Source organism: Apium graveolens, chromosome 11 (genome assembly GCF_009905375.1).
Source record: "Apium graveolens cultivar Ventura chromosome 11, ASM990537v1, whole genome shotgun sequence".
Classification (NCBI taxonomy): domain Eukaryota; kingdom Viridiplantae; phylum Streptophyta; class Magnoliopsida; order Apiales; family Apiaceae; genus Apium; species Apium graveolens.
This window is the reverse complement of record NC_133657.1, coordinates 56,740,500-56,745,339: the sequence shown is the minus strand read 5'-3', so window position 1 is coordinate 56,745,339 and position 4,840 is coordinate 56,740,500. Positions and strand designations below refer to the sequence as shown.

At 38.8% G+C, this 4,840-nt stretch overlaps 1 non-coding gene across 1 annotated transcript; it reads right to left on the bottom strand.

Annotated features, from left to right (window-relative positions):
* Window positions 1-2,049: 2,049 nt before the first annotated feature.
* On the bottom strand, window positions 2,050-2,156 carry LOC141699413 (small nucleolar RNA R71). Its single transcript, XR_012565879.1, has one exon. It is a non-coding gene; the product is annotated as a small nucleolar RNA R71 (small nucleolar RNA).
* Between the last annotated feature and the right edge of the window lie 2,684 nt (window positions 2,157-4,840).

Here is a 4,840-nt window from a genome sequence, read left to right as displayed (position 1 = left end):
AATATGTTTTCTAATGTTTTTGCATTTCAGGCCCTATTCAGGTAATCAGGTGAATTAGCATTATTTTGGTGCTAGTTTGGTGTCCAGGTGGTGTTGGAATAAAAGCTCGTGGAAAGCCGTCTCGAAGCAGCAAAATTTAAGAAGATATTTGAGTTTTTCCCAAAAGAACGGCGCGCCCGCGCTGTGATAGCGCGCGGCCGCGCCGGGGTTCCAGAAATGCAGCGCGCCCACGCTGTGATAGCGCGCGCCCGCGCTGTGATAGTACGCGGCCGCGCCGAATTTCAGAATCTTGTTTCTACTATAATTCTAAAAGGGAAGGCTTCCAGTTTGTTGAGGGCTACTATATATATTCATATTAGGTCGTTTTTAATATATATCAAGTTAGAGATGGACCATAGCACAAGAAGAAGACGACAAGAGACCTTTAGCATAATTCAACAAAGGTGAAGACGATCTAGTTTATTCTTGTGAATTTTTGTTTTGAGTTGTAATTTGGATGCTTGTTTCTTATTTTGTTGAACCCTTACTCTTGTTTGTACTTGGTTTTATTAATTCATATAAAGACTATGTTTGCTATATCATGTTTTCATCGGAACCCACGTTGATGATGAGTCTTATTATGGGCTAATCGTTATCGTGGGGTTCTAGCGGATTTATTTGTGGATTTCTTTAGTTAAAAATGCCTTAGTATGTGGTGATTGTATGATATCCTAGTATTGGTTGTGGATATTCATCTTATGAGCGTCGCGAACTTATAAGATAGTGTGTTAATTCTTAATGAAGCGAAATTAAATTGAAGGATTTAGAACTTTCCATGCTAGCATAGGTTCATGTATTTGTTATGCATGATTCGTAGGTAATTTTAACCATCTTACTTGCCCTATGTAATCAAGATAGATAACTTGTTCTTAAACCGTTATGTTGTCAAATTCTATAGACATATAGGGTCTCAATATAATTGGTGCCTATTCAAGTTCTATCTCTTTTATGGATGTCTGGTAGAATGGTACTCGTGCAACGAAAGTTGGTGTTTATCAGTTTCGTGTTATCTGATTAGTGTCATCACCATTACATGTTAAGGTTAAGAATAATAAGGCTATTGAATGAAGTATTTAATGAAGTTAGAATCCCATGTTTGTCATATATATCAATTCAGTCAATCTTATTCTCGTAGTTATAATTGTTAGCATAATTCTTAATTATAAACAATCTCAATTTGTTATAGTCTTAGCATTGGATAATAACCATACATTGTTGCTTAGGTGCATAAATTAAATAGTTAACCAATATAGTCTCTGTGGGAATGAACTAGAAAAGATTCTATACTACTTGCGAACTCATATACTCGCGTGTATTATTAGCGCGTATTTAGTGACTAACAAGTTTTTGACGCCACTGTCGGGGACTGCAGTGTTAATTTATAGTTTATGTGCTTTCCATCAGTGGTCGTTAAAGTTCATTAACTCGGACATTGTTACTTATTTGTTCCTTGTCTGGTTTCAGGTACTCTAGCGAGGGTGTATGCATACGCGTTCACGTAGTCGTAATAAAACACTAGATAAAGCCAAGAAAGAACTTGTGGTAGTTCATAGGGAAGTTTCTGAGGAAGAAAAGAAGTTAGAGGAAGAAGAGAAAGTTGAAGAGCCAATTGTAGTAGCTATGGGTGATCAAGCAGAAAATCTGAAGGCTTTGATGGACTATTCTAAGCCTAAGATTAAAGACATTCAGTCTAGCATCATCAGGCCAGCCATCAGGGCTAACACTTTTGAGATTAAGTCGAGCACGATCCAGATGATACATATCTCAGTTCAGTTTGGGGGTTCTCCTACTGAAGACCCCAATATGCACATCAGGGATTTCTTCAAGATCTGCGACACTTTCAAATTCAATGATGTGACTGAGGATGCTATTAAGCTACGACTCTTCCCATTCTCTCTGAGGGACAAAGCTAAGTGCTGGTTACATTCTCTACCAGCAGGGTCTATCACCACTTGGGAAGATCTTGCTCAAAAGTTTCTCACTAAATTCTTCCCCATGGCGAAGACTGCTACAATCAGGAATGCTCTAACCCAGTTTGCGCATCAAACTGGAAAATCTCTGTGTGAGGCTTGGGATCGATATAAGGAGATGCTAAGGAAGTGCCCACACCATGGCATGCCTGATTGGATGATTATCAACTGTTTCTACAATGGATTGGGTGCTACTTCTAGACCCATGCTTGATGCAGCATCAGGAGGAGCCTTATGGGCTAAAAGCTATAATGAAGCTTATGAACTTATTGAACTGATGGCTGCTAATGAGTACCAGAATCCTTCCCAGAGACTGAATCAGGAAAAATTAGCAGGAATTCTGTAGTTGGACGCAGCAACTGCTATTGCTGCCCAACTTAAGGCTTTGACTATGAAGGTGAACACGTTGGCTAATTATGGAGTTAATCAAATCACTAGTGTCTATGAGCTTTGTGATGGTTCTCATGAGACTGATCAGTGCGCAATTTCTAGTGAATCAGCTCAGTTCATGAGCAACTTCCAGCGATCGCAGCAACCTGTGCCAGCCATCTATCATCCTAACAACCGCAATCATCCTAATTTTAGTTGGAGAAACGCTCAGAATGCGGTTCAACAGCCTTATTAACAGTATCCAGCTAAGCAGTACAACCCCCTGATTTTCAGCAATCGCAGTATGCACCAAAACAACAACTCCAGCTGCAACAAGCTAATGAAAAATCTGAATTAGAGGAGTTGAAGCTTATGTACAAGAGTCAAGCTGTTTCTATTAAAACCTTGGAGAATCAGATTGGGCAAATTGCCAATGCCTTACTAAATCGACAACCTGGTACATTGCCTAGTGACACTGAAGTTCCAAGAAAGAGGGAAGCCAAGGAGTAGGTAAAGGCAATCACTTTAAGACCTGGAAAGGTTGCGAATCCCGAAAAAACTTAAGAGTTAACTAAAGAAGCTGGGGCTGAGAAAGAAGAAAAGCAGCAGGATGAAGAAGTGGAACTCAGGAAGACTACTGTTGAGCATACTCTACCTGAGGGTAATATAGGGGAGAAACAGATCTATCATCCACCGCCTTTTCCTAAGCGGCTGCAGAAGAAAAAGCTGGAAAAGCAGTTTGAGAAGTTTTTGGAGGTGTTCAAGAAACTTCATATCAACATAACTTTCGCTGAGGCTCTCGAGCAGATGCCTAGTTATGCAAAGTTTATGAAAGGTATTCTCTCTCGGAAAGTGAAGCTAGATGATTTAGAGCTGTCGCTCTCACGGAGGAATGCAGTACTGTGCTGCAGCAGAAGTTGCCTCCAAAGCTTAAAGATCCAGGAAGCTTTACTATTCCATGTACTATTGGAAAAGTGTCTTTTGACAGATGCTTATATGACTTGGGAGCTAGAATCAATCTGATGCCTTTGTCAATTTTCATGCAGTTGGATCTACCTGATCCTAAACCGACGTATATGACTTTGCAATTGGCCGGCCGTTCTGTTACATATCCGCGAGGTATTATGGAGGATGTCTTGGTCAAGTTTGATAAACTCATCTTTCTTGCTGATTTTGTAATTCTTGATTTCGAAGAGGATAAGAAGATTCCCATAATCTTGGGAAGACCTTTTTTGGCAACTGGCCGAACCTTGATCGATGTGCAGAAGGGTGAGTGTAATAACCCCAATTTTTGGGAAATTTTGAAACCCTTATGAATAGTGTTTTTGCTGAATGAGAAAACTTTTCATGCCACACTATGTAGGGGTTCTGATATGGATATTCTGAGATTTTATTAGTACTTTATATGGGATATAAGTGTATGTAAAGATCGTCAGAATCCAAATCCGAACACTTTGATTTTTCCCGGAAATCCAATAGATACGGAAAGAATTGAGTATAAGGTAACAGGATAAAAGGATTTAAATTAAAGGATTATAATAGAGGATCATAAAAAGGAATATAATATATTGAAAAAGGTTAAGGGAACCTAAGTAATAAGATCCCGGGTATGATCCCTCAAACGATAAACGAAAACGAAAGTTAAGCGAACCGAATAACAGATCAGCGGTCATTAGGAAAACAATTAGGAAGTTAATCAAAGGGATTAGAGAGGATGATGTCACCCAACCAATGAGAAGAGGACAAGGAGGGGAGGATGACATCATGAGGATGACACAAGCATGACATGGGAAGGAAGGAGATGTGGTGGCTTTTTAACCACACAAAATCAAGGGCAACAAGGTAATTAACTAAATCAAACACAAAAATCAACCAACCAAGCAAACATTTCATTTTTTCACCAAACAAAACACAAACCCCCCATTTTCTTCTTCATGCTCTCGGCCCTTTTCTTAAAAAATGAAAGTCCAAGCTCCTCCACTTACTATTTAGCAAGGTAATTATCTAAGCTTCCCCATGGATAGTTACATACTTCCTATAAGTTTAAGCTTCTAATTCCAAGCCAATCTTTTTCTATAAATCATGGAAGAAGATGGTGAATAGTGTTTTTCAAGAACTAAAATTTGTGTTCTTGAAGTTTTGTTTAGATTAAGCTTGGATAAGGACTTTAAGGGTGATTCCAAGCCATTCTCTTGATTCTCCACTCTCCAAGGAAGATATAACTTCTCAAACCCTTAGTATTAAGTTTTGTTGGTTTGGATTTCATAATGTTAGATGATGGGTTAGTGTAATGAGTGTGTACTCATGATAGAGCTTTGTTTAGTAAGTGGTTTTGTTGATTTTGGAGTTAGGAGTGATGCTTGTTAGATTTGAAGTTCTTGGTCACATTTTCTTTGACTTGGTTTAGATGAATAAATTGGTAATATTGAGTTGATTTGGGGCTGTTGTAATGTAGTTTAGAT